The 12712-nt window shown below is 35.0% G+C and overlaps 1 protein-coding gene and 1 non-coding gene across 4 annotated transcripts in view; both read left to right on the top strand.

Annotated features, from left to right (window-relative positions):
- Positions 1–12712, top strand: part of LOC127832262 (FYVE, RhoGEF and PH domain-containing protein 4-like) — a 102962-nt gene that overhangs the window by 39819 nt on the left and 50431 nt on the right. The window lies entirely within an intron of this gene.
- On the top strand, positions 5513–5593 carry Trnac-gca (transfer RNA cysteine (anticodon GCA)). The gene has a single exon. It is a non-coding gene; the product is annotated as a tRNA-Cys (tRNA).

The following is a 12712-nucleotide window of genomic DNA, read 5'->3' as shown; positions in this document are numbered from 1 at the left end:
ATACTGTAATAAAATATATTAAGAAGGATTGCTATACTGTTTTTTCTCAGACAGTTTGTTTTCATTTAAGAGAAATATCAATATGGCTAAATAAGGGTTATCAATTAGTATCAATTATAGTTTGACTCATACTGATAATTGATATAAATGCATGATTTAATTACCATTAATACCACCACATGTTGCATAAGACTTCTTAATTTCTTTTAAACATTTTGGAGACAGTACCAAGTCTTTGCAGAGATGTAGATAGTTATCTACGTCTCTGCTTTTTGTAATAATGTCAATGTTGTTAATTCTGACTGAAAAAGTAATTCTTATAAATTAATAATCATTTCATGAACAAATCTGAATCAAAATCTCTAATTACATTGTCCAAATTATTCATTTGAGGATGGCAGTTTTGTATTATAAGAAATCCCTAAATTTGTCCCTAAGTGTGGAATTGGAATTGGTATCCAATGTGAAGGTCAAAATTAATGTAAACCTACATGTATAAGACAAAGTATAAAATGATCATGATCAAGGTACAGAATACTAGCCCTTTTTATTGTAGAATGTTTACATATTTGTCTTAACTAGTCTCTGAGGTCTAATTGTTTCAAGTCAGCTCTGACCTATGTAGTTAGAGGTCGTTACTAAGGTCAAGTATAGCAAGGGCTTAATTTGGGTTGAGTTGCCTACCTACAAACTAGTATAACACATGAAACTGATTGCATTTCTGCCAAATGAACAAGAGTAGTGATTTCAAGTTCTCTAGTTAAAGTAGCGTAAGTAAGACGTGCTAGCTGTTTAAGTCATGATTGGTTACAAGATTATAAACAAACACTTAACTTAGATTTCAGTCATAGACGCTGAGTGCAGAATCCACTCTAGAATTCTATTTGGTGATAATGCTGTATACAATGAGATATGGCAAATTTATAAATAAAAAATATGACATGGAAATAACAAAGTTTTGACCTAAGCATACACTGTCTTAATAAAGCTTGATCGGTCATTGTCGGCTCAGATACTACTTTTATGTACCACGGATAATCTTAAGTATACTAAAATGTACCCCGGGTACGGAAAATATACTAACACGTTTATTCCCGTCCAAAATGTTGTAAGATGTAAAACGCGCTCATAATGGAATACGAAACAAAATTCTATTTAAACAAAACCTGCTTCAACATACTGTTTAAGTAGGAGTTTTGATTAAATAGAGGCCATTTTACAGAATGTTGACATAAATATGACAAAATCAATTTGAAAAAATTAGTCAACAACGACACATTTAGCGTTAGAGTTCCCAGGTAAGTTTCAGTATATTTACGGTACGGGACACACATTTAAGTATACTTAAGAATATTCCCGAGTACATTTTTGTAGTACCCGAGTCAACTATGACCAATCAAGCGTTCATAGATGTATGAGCTGTAGGCTTTTGATGTATTTTTTCTTTGTGAAATTATTATCTTAAATTGTTAATGAATTTCTTTACCTCTTCCTTACAAACTTATGTTGTGTGTAAGTTTAATATGATAAAAATGATTTGGGGTTTAAGTGTGATTTATTATTAGTATCCAGCAATGTTCCCCTTTCAAAAGATACTGTATTCAAAATAAAGTCATTTTTCTGATAAGAGGCTGCTCACAAATGGGACATGAATGGGTGATCTATGCATGTGATCTAGTAACACTTTCTTCACTTCCTTGTTTAGCTTGTTGATTGACTGATTATAAACTAACTACTGTTATGATTGCTTGATAGGGTAGGATAATTTTTGTACCCATTAAGGGGACATATTGGCAGGTATTATCATGAACCAGTTTTTAGTTTTAATTCCTGTAGTGTTCATTAGAATAAAAAAATTACTGATAATACTGATAGAAATAGAATAACACACATTACATTTAGTCATTATTAGAAACGGAACAAAATTGTCCAGATACAATGAATACGATCTATAGCTGTACATCATTGACCTGGCAATCATGAAAGCCATGACGCAGACATTTAACGAATGAATTGTGTCCTAGTTGAATTTTGCTTTGTTAATTAAATTGTGCCCTTTTTGCACCAGTTTAATGAGGCCATTACAGTATACTTTAAGTGAGGAATGGGTCCATTGACTAAAATCATTTTTATTAGGGAAATTAATTTATTCTTTGTATCATTACTTCAACTTATTCAATCATAAAGGTCAGTGCCAGATTAATATTGGCCAGCCTGCTATAAAAGGTTATATAATGTCAACAATGCAAATTTTATCAAAATAAAAACCTTTATCTTAAGAATACAAGTACTACTCTCATTGACATTATGTCGTTAATGCTCTCTCACAATAGATATGACCCATGCTCTGTGAAAAGGGGGTTTAATGCATGTGCATAAAGTCTCCTCCCAGAATTTAGCCTGTACAGACTGCACAAGCTTATCAGGGATGACACTTTCCGCCCGAAACTGGATTTTTGCTCAGAAGCGACTTTCTTTAAACAGAAAATATCATAAAAGTGAAAAGCTTCATCCATAATTAGCTTGTGCAGACTGCACAGGCTAATCTGGGACAACACTTTACACACATGCAGACTGCACAGGCTAATCTGGGACAACACTTTACACACATGCAGACTGCACAGGCTAATCTGGGACAACACTTTACACACATGCAGACTGCACAGGCTAATCTGGGACAACACTTTACACACATGCAGACTGCACAGGCTAATCTGGGACAACACTTTACACACATGCAGACTGAACAGGCTAATCTGGGACAACACTTTACACACATGCAGACTGCACAGGCTAATCTGGGACAACACTTTACACACATGCAGACTGCACAGGCTAATCTGGGACAACACTTTACACACATGCAGACTGCACAGGCTAATCTGGGACAACACTTTACACACATGCAGACTGCACAGGCTAATCTGGGACAACACTACACACATGCAGACTGCACAGGCTAATCTGGGACAACACTTTACACACATGCAGACTGCACAGGCTAATCTGGGACAACACTTTACACACATGCATTAACTCTTTCACTGCTGGAACCGAATTTTGAAGGCCTTTGCAAACAGTTTGGATACAGAACATGGCGTCTCATCAGTATCCAAACTGTTTGCTATTCTGATAATATTCTTTGAAAAAAAATCGAAGAAAATGCTAATTTTAGAAATTTAGCAGACAACAGTTTAGCAGACGACAAATTTCCCAGCATGCAAAGGGTTAAACCCATTTTCACAGAGCATGGCTGATATATAAGTTTCTATCATTTTGAAATTTTCAATGACAAAGAAATTATACTTAGTTTCCACGATTGACCTAGGCACCATGCAGATCAACAAATATATATTGGCTCTCCAGTCTCCCGGAGAAAATAATAATATTATTGTCCCCTACCGGTGAAACCGGAGGGGTCTTATGGTTTTGTGCTCTGTTTGTCAGTCTGTCTGTCTGGTCAGTCCGTCACACTTTTCTCGATCCTAGCTGCGATAACTTAAAAAATTCTTCATATTTTTTTCCATGAAACATGGATAGATGGCAATATGTAGATTAAGCACGTCATTTCATTTTGTTCTTACGTCAAGAATTCTGGTAACTATGGCAACAAATATAAAAATATAAAAAATCCTGACAATGGTGGAGTTTCACCGGTAGGGGACCATATTGCTTGGCAATCTCTTGTTATTATTATAACTGTTATTGTATAGTATAAAATGTACGAATATTTATGGTATAATGCTTTGTTGTCCTAACATTATCATATACCAGCTGCTGCGATGCTTACTAGGGTATCATTAACCCTTTCAGTGCTGAAACCAAATTTGACAGGCCTTTGCAAACAGTTTGGATCCAGATGAGACGCCACAGAACGTGGCGTCTCATCAGGATCCAAACTGTTTGCTATTCTGATAGTGTTCGTTGAAAAAAAATGAAAAAAATGCTAATTTTAGAAATTCAGCAGAGGACATTTTTGCAGACGACAAATTTCCCAGCATGCAAAGGGTTAAATCTAATCCATGAGCTTAATGAGGAGTCATTGAAAAACATGGTAAAATTATAGCATTTGTTATTTATGTCTAGGAAGTTTTGATGAAATTTAATAGTGATTGCAAAAAAGAAGTTTTTTTTTTTTTAACCAGATGATAATGCATAATAATGTGTGTGCATTTCAAGTGTGTGCAATAGAGTGGATTATGACATTAAATCTTCTTTGCAAAGACAGACACTTTGACATAATTTGATTGCATATTGTAAAATATAGGTAAGGTCATGATGTATGAATATAAATATTAGGGTTGAACTTTGATTGATAAATTTAGAATAAAAGTTTGAAGGAGGCGGCATAAAGCAGTTGAACTGCCCATCAGAACATATCTTTGCCCTGTATCAACGGATATTAAAATAACTGCACAAATGCCAATAGCCATAAGATAAAGTGTAGTTTATAAAACAAACACCTATTTCCTTACCACAATGGTCAATTGCACACTTACCTAATACCCCCGTCACACCGGACTGGCGTCCTTACAGCGTCCTTACGGCGACCTAGGTCGCAGTGAGGACGCCATAGACGTCGGAGGAAGGCAGTAAGGACGTGAGAGGATGCAGTGTAGACGCCAAAAAATGCTCAGGACGTGAGCCCACGGAGACCACTTTGAACATGTTCAAAGTAGTCGCCGAAGTCCGGCATTTTTACGGCGTTCTGTTAAGGACGCAATAGACGTAGTAGGGACGTGGTAGGGTCGCTGTAAGATTGCCATGGACGTCCAGTGGTCGCTTCATTGCGTCCTTATGGCATCTATTGCGACCCTACTACTTACTTTGACGTTCCTACTGCGACACCAGCGTGTCTTTAGTGATGTATTAAGGACGCCATGAGGACGCGCAGAACGCCATAAACCAGGACGCTGGTGTGACGGGAAGGCGAAAAACAGCATTATTACCGAAAAAGTCATTGGCGTCCTTACTAGGACAATCAGAAATTTCCAGAAACGCAATCTTAGGTCGCCGTAAGGACGCCAGTCTGGTGTGACGGGGCTATTAGATTTTGAATTAACTTACCACAAATAACCACTGTCGCAATACTAAGTGTTACATGAAACACTTGTCTCCCTTATTCAAAGGGGAAGGTCACACTAAATGGTCAATGGTAAAATTTTGCCTTAACAAATCTTTAACATTATTTTCTCTGCCATAATTCAGGGCATCGATTTATGGAATGTTTTATTAAGGTAGCGCACCCCTAATGATTTCCCGCGATTTATTTTACGATCATTGCCGATCTTCAATGATCGGTTATTTCCGAGAGATGCATTATATTTTTTTCCAACTTCGAATTTGATATATGTTTACGTAATTCCTTTAGAATACATTATTTTCACAATAAATATTGACTTTGATCAAAATATCATCTGAAAAAATACGATTTCACAATTTCTTCAAAGATTGACGAGCCTTTTTACCTGTTTACTTATGGATATGTAATTTAAGCTAGCATAAATGTGAAGTTGTCGTGGCCGAGTGGTTAAGGCGATGGACTGCAAATCTTTTGGGATCTCCCGCGCAGGTTCGAATCCTGCCGACATCGCATACTTTTTGCGACGCGTTTTATTTCTTTTCTAACGTAATTTGATTTAATATAGCATATATGCTATGTTTATTTTTAAATATGTTGAAATTTTTATGCACATCCTTCAATTTTTAAAATTAAAACAACGTTATGACTAAATTGGGTGATTAACTGCTGAAAATACGAATGATGCATGTTGCCTTTTTATTTTTATTTCAAAAAGTAAACGGTAAATCTGTCTATTTCTTGGTGTTTTTGCTGTATATAGTGTTTCTATAAAAACTACGTTTAAAATATAACTTAAATGATACTATTTTGAATTTTATGACACTTTGTTTTTAACCGACTCAATTTTTACTTGGCTGATAACTTTCATGGCGCTCTTCCATAGATAAAAATTTGTAAAAAATAAATGTCTGTACATGGTTATCCTGGATATGGCAATAGTCATTTTCGCAGGGTGATCAATATTATTTACAATTTACCACAACAGCAATGGTCCTCTTTATATTTCTTTGTTAATAACCATTACTTTAATTTCTCATTTGTTAATTAATAATAATAAAATTGAGGAATTGCTGGAATGAAATGGAGACGTTTGTATAGATAATGGCTAGTTGTACAGTCAGGATTTAGGTCAGTGTGTATGGACAGATATATGGTGATTTTATGATCCCCATATTGACAATTATGACAGGATATGAAAACTCTAATCGATGGATGAACACTACTAGTGCAAGCTTTAAAATAACTTGTGACAAAATGGCCTGTATCATAGGCCTATTATATTAGGTTCTTGATTCATATTACAGATGTACATACAAGGATGGTTAAAATATTTTTATGAGAGTGCATTTTTATGCAAACATTAAATAAAATTTCAGTGAAATAATTTATAGCTGTGGATAGAAGGGGAATTTGGTTTCCTTGACATTCATATCACCTGAGGTAATTGATAGTTTAAACCTTGTGCAATGGTTTTGAAGGAGACATTAGTGTTTTGCAATGATTTTTTAGGATAATTTGTTAGATACAAGTGAAAGCAGACTTTAAATGGATTTGACAGTAAGTGAAACATTTTAGAGGAAAGGAATGCCATTCACACTAACTGGATTTTTTTATTATACTCATATTTTTTTCCTCACAACATTACACTTAACATTACATTTCCAGGAAAGTAATTTAATTTGCAGTTTACAGGGACCTTTTCATGTTTTGGTAAATAGACAAAAATAAAAAAAATGTTTCAGATTCACAAATTTTCGTTGCAGTTATAATATTTGTGAGGAAACAGTAATACTGAACATTTACCATGCTCTAAAATATCCATTATATGCATCTTTTGACGATTTAAAAACCTGAAAATTATAAAGCGTTGCAAAGCGAAAGGATTGAATAATTTGGAGAGTTCTGTTCTTGTTTTGTGACAGTACGAGGATTGCTTATATAAATTGTTAAAACACCACTCATTGTATCAGCACAGATAGCCAAGTGGTCTAAACATTAGACTTATACTCCAGGGGTCGAGCCCAGTTTAGGGTTACTTTATTTTCTTTCTTTAATTTTGTTCTTGTTTTTTACTGGAGCTTTTTAGATCCAATGTTTGCATTTATCAATATAACGCATTTCATGACAAACTTTATTATCTGTCAAAATCTGTGAAAATGTCCCTTTAAATTTTGCTCAAAATGAGCATATAAACTGGGTCTACGCTGTTTGCTTAAAGGAATTTCAGTAAGTAATATTCTAAATATAAAAATTAATATACTAGACATCCCTAATTTTGGAAATAAAATGATCAAATTTAGAAGAATGGGAGAGTCCACTGGGCATAAATGGGTTAATTTGATTGGGCTTTGCTTTTGGAAAGCTGAGTGTAATGCGTGTAAAATGTTGTCCCAGACTTTACTTATGTAGATTCATTTTCCATACATGATATGGCTTTCAGAATTATTTTTATGCTCCCGGTAGGGTGGCATATAGCAGTTGAACTGTCCGTCAGTCCGTCAGTCAGAAAACTTTAACATTGCCCATAACTTTTGCAATATTGAAGATAGCAACTTGATATTTGGCATGCATGTGTATCTCACGGAGCTGCACATTTTGAGTGGTGAAAGGGCAAGGTCACCCTTTAAGGTCAAAGGTCAAATATATGGCTTCAAAGCGGCGCACTAACGGGGCATTGTGTTTCTGACAAACACATCTCTTGTTTATTTACTGCATGACAGATTGTCTGTATACGTATCAAATCAATAATGCAAAAAAGTGGATTTTTTCTATTAAATATAGGATCTTGCATGTGTGGTCGTTTGGTATTGAATTTATTAAGTCATCTAAATAAGGATAAAAACGAGGGTTGTATTTAGATGACGAGTTTAATTAAATCAATACAAAATTACCACAAATCTAAGATTCTATTTATAACATGACCAACAAATTTTCTTTTTATTATACCCCCCTTCGAAGAAGAGGGGGTATATTGTTTTGCACATGTCGGTAGGTCGGTCGGTCCGTTCACCAGATGGTTTCCGGATGATAACTCAAGAACGCTTAGGCCTAGGATCATGAAACTTCATAGTTACATTGCTCATGACTGGCAGATGACCCCTATTGATTTTGCGGTCACTAGGTCAAAGGTCAAGGTCACAGTGACTCGAAATAGTAAAACAGTTTCCAGATGATAACTCAAGAACGCTTATGCCTAGGATCATGAAACTTAATAGGTACATTGATCATGACTCACAGATGACCCCTATTGATTTTCAGGTCTTTAGATCAAAAGTCAAGGTCACAGTGACTCGAAACAGAAAAATGGTTTCCGGATGATAACTCAAGAACGCTTACGCCTAGGATCATGAAACTTCATAGGTACATTGCTCATGACTGGCAGATGACCCCTATTGATTTTGAGGTCACTAGGTCAAAGGTCAAGGTCACAGTGAATCGAAATAGTAAACAGGTTTCCAGATGATAACTCAAGAACGCTTAGGCCTAGGATCATGAAACTTAATAGGTACATCAATCATGACTCGCAGATGACCCTTATTGATTTTCAGGTTACTAGGTCAAAGGTCAAGGTCACAGTGACTCGAAACAGAAAAATGGTTTCCGGATGATAACTTAAGAATGCTTACACCTAGGATCATGAAACTTCATAGGTACATTGATCATAACTGACAGATGACCCCTTTTAATTTTCAGGTCACTAGGTCAAAGGTCAAGGTCACAGTGACAAAAACATATTCACACAATGGCTGCCACTACAACTGACAGCCCAAATGGGGGGCATGCATGTTTTACAAACAGCCCTTGTTTTATGCTCTTTTTACCATTTATTCAAATTGTAAGAGTTTAAATGAAGAAATTCGCTGGAATATTGACATCATTTCGTTAAAAAACATGATATTATGAATGTTATTTCACAGTTTTATAACTAGTGTAATAAAACCCGTGTAATAAACAAAAATGAGCTTTACGTTATTTCACTTCTGGAGCGTAGTTTATAGATAAACAATTGTTTATGTTGTAAAGTGCAAATTAAAATCCAAGATTAGGAGAGTTTTGTTTAGGTGTGAAGTTCACATATATAAAACAGCACAATTCGGTGAAAGCTTCCTTATGCCGACCATTAAAATATTTAATCTGTCTCTTGTATGAGCACATGGAACAGAATTTTTTTCATTCATATCATTTAAACTGTATATTAATGTATAATAAATAGATAATCATATAATGACCCTTGCATGTTTTCCGCATCTCTTCTAGAGATGATTATTTTCTCATGTAAATATTTGATTTTGGTACTGTAAATCTTCTTCTATCATCTTTCATTTCTATTGCATATTGAACATTCTACCACGGCACGTGACTTGTTTTCTATGTACAAAGAAGGAAAACTACCGTGGGTTATTACCCCGATATACCAATGGATATAAGTATGACGTCACTTTGATTGTCCGCACACTGTTTATGAATGAAGACGACGTCATTTGATTTTGATTGTTGTGGTGACGTCGCGTTTTCGCGGAAAATTTGACGACAATCGGTCAATATAATTCTTATTTATAACCGTTAAATCGCGGATAACTTATGAATGAAATCGTGTTAGAATCAAAATAATGTACGTGTAAGCGTTGGTTATTGCGGTAATAACCAACGGTATGTCGTTCCGATGCTTGTTATCAAACCACTCAGGTTACGCCCTCCTGGTTTAATTCCTACGCATCGGAACTCCATACCATTGGTTATTACCGCAATAACCAACGGTTACCCATCGATTATTTCTTAATTAATGTCATAACTCAATCTTTAATCATAAGATTTTTGACAAGACAGGGCAAGAGATGTTTTGCAGTCAAACTGGTTACATTTATTATTATAATTATATTGAGTAAATGCAATTAAGAGGTTCCAGTAAACAATTTTTCAAACTCTGATTTAAGTTTTGACTTATTTTCGCATGAAGTAAATACAAGCATACACAACTGTATAGATATGCACCATACGGTAGTTCTGATGCAGATTATCCAACAGCTTTAATTGTGCAGTTATTTGCAGCCTGAAGTGGACTTACAGATAATGTCATTGTTTATTCCTTCCCATGTAATTTTCATATTCCTGTCCCTTGATTTTGTACCCATGAAAAACTGATGCTTTGTGTAAACAAGTGCATAACAGATGTATCTTCTTCACTTTTTTGGTTGTTTAGCAAGTTTTTACATAAAAAAATAAAATGTATTTGGTTGAGATACCACTAATGTCATCAAGAATTCAATCTGCTCTGGTTGATGACAAATTGGGCGCCTTGAGATATAATCTATGTTTTTGCTTGTTTGTTTTAAAGAACATCTGGCATATGCAGACTGAAAAATTATATGTTCGTTTCCCCACCAGCAAAAGACCTTTCACAATGTGAGCAAGCAAAATTTTCATAGACAAAGGAGAAAAAAAAGTATCAGTAAGTGAAAAAAATATATACATATATGCATTTATTATCATGTACTACAGTGGACTGGGATGCAAACTTTACAAAAATTACACAACAAATACAGTGTCAATAAACACACAATATTTGTGATTGCGAATGCACAAAATACCTTTACAAAAACACATAAAATATAACAAAATAACTTGAGAATGTTTATAAATTTTCATTTTCATTGGTAAAATAACACATTAAACAGTTACAGCCTTTTACAGATTGAAATCTAACAAAGTGAAACCAGTTGTGTTAACATGTCAAGTATAAGGAAGTAAGTTAGTTTGTTCAGGACTGTCTCGCGAACATATTGTTCTGGTTAAGTACTGTTTTCCGTGTTTTGAACCAAATATACATCACCACTTGTGTTCCCATTGGGGATGAAATGGATAAAAAATTTAGCAAGTGTTCATTGAACATTGTTCTACTATCACTGATAATAGTTGTACATTAAAGGGGCATATGTTAAAACGTATTCCCACATTATGCCCAAATATAAACATATTTTCCTATCAGAAATCACATTAATCGAGACAATTGCACAAACAATATTGACGATATAACATCTTTTTTAATCAGCCTGTATGACATCAAAAATATTTTGAGCAATGAATAATCTTCTTTTTAATACCCCTGGCTTTTTACAAGGGGATTGTATATATTGATACTCACACAAACGAAGTTTAGGGGGGTATATAGGAGTGAACTTGTCTGTCTGTCGCTCTGTCGGTCGGTCCATATTAAGTGTCTGCTCTATAATTCAAGTTGTTTTCATCCGATCTTCACCAAACTTGGTCAGATGTTGTATCTAGATGATATCTAGGTCAAGTTTGAAGATGGGTCATGCAGGGCGAAAGCTAGGTCACTGGGTCACTTTTTAAACATTGAGCATGGTGTCCGCTCTCTAATTCAAGTAGTTTTCATCCGAGCTTCACCAAACTTGGTGAGATGTAATTAATTGGTTAACACTCTATAGGCCACATTTTTATGCCCCCCTTCAAAGAAGAGGGGGTATATTGTTTTGCACATGTCGGTCGGTCCGTCATCTGTCGGTCAGTAGGTGCGTCCACCAGATGGTTTCCGGATGATAACTCAAGAACGCTTAGGCCTAGGATCATGAAACTTCAGAGGTACATTGATCATGACTGGCAGATGACCCCTATTGATTTTCAGGTCACTAGGTCAAAGGTCAAGGTCACATTGACTCGAAATAGTAAAATGGTGTCCGGATGATAACCCAAGAATGCTTAGGCCTAGGATCATGAAACTTCATAGGTACATTTATCATGACTGGCAGATGACCTCTATTGATTTTCAGGTCACTAGGTCAAACGTCAAGGTCACAGTGACAAAAAACGTATTCACACAATGGCTGCCACTACAACTGACAGCCCATATCGGGGGCATGCATGTTTTACAAACAGCCCTTGTTTATCTAATCTTCATGTAACATGGTAAGAATGTTTATGTTGTTTATATGTAGGCCGAGTTTTAATCTTGGTAATATGCATCAAAAAAACTAGGCCACCAAGTCAAATCTTAGAAAAACCTCGTAAACACTATAGAGGCCAAATTTTCCATCTAACCTCATTTAAACATGGTCGGGATGTTGATGTTGACAATATTTAGGCCAAATTTCAATCTGGTTCATGTGCGTTCAAAAACTTGCTCTTTACTTAAAATAAAAAAACAAAAAACATGTTTCTTCTCTGAAGGCCTATGATTGTTTAATCCAATCTTAAAGAAACTTTGGTCAGATTGATAATCCGTAGCCAATTGTATAAATCTGGATATCTCTTATCCGGGTGAATATTTGATTAGGTTCCATTTACTGTCCATATTCAACAATTATCTTAATGTTAGACATTAACAGAGATAAGTTTCATAATTACAATGTTAAATAATATGTTAACAATATTAGATAAGAGTTCTTAGCAGATCACACGCTTAAAGCAGTTTTATGCTTTGTCGAAGCAACTAACCCCCATGTATTTTAGTAACGGTGTGTTGTCCGAATTCGTAAAGGGTAATTTTCTTGATTGTTTTATAAAAGAATGTCAAACGAAAATAAAAAAAAACAACCATTTGGAGCTAAATGTATTTAAACTTAACTGAATAACAGTTACATTTAGTAGCTTTATATGCAGAATATTTATAAA

Source organism: Dreissena polymorpha, chromosome 5 (assembly GCF_020536995.1).
Source record: "Dreissena polymorpha isolate Duluth1 chromosome 5, UMN_Dpol_1.0, whole genome shotgun sequence".
NCBI classification, from domain to species: Eukaryota; Metazoa; Mollusca; class Bivalvia; order Myida; family Dreissenidae; genus Dreissena; species Dreissena polymorpha.
This window is presented reverse-complemented; position numbering and strand designations above follow the sequence as displayed.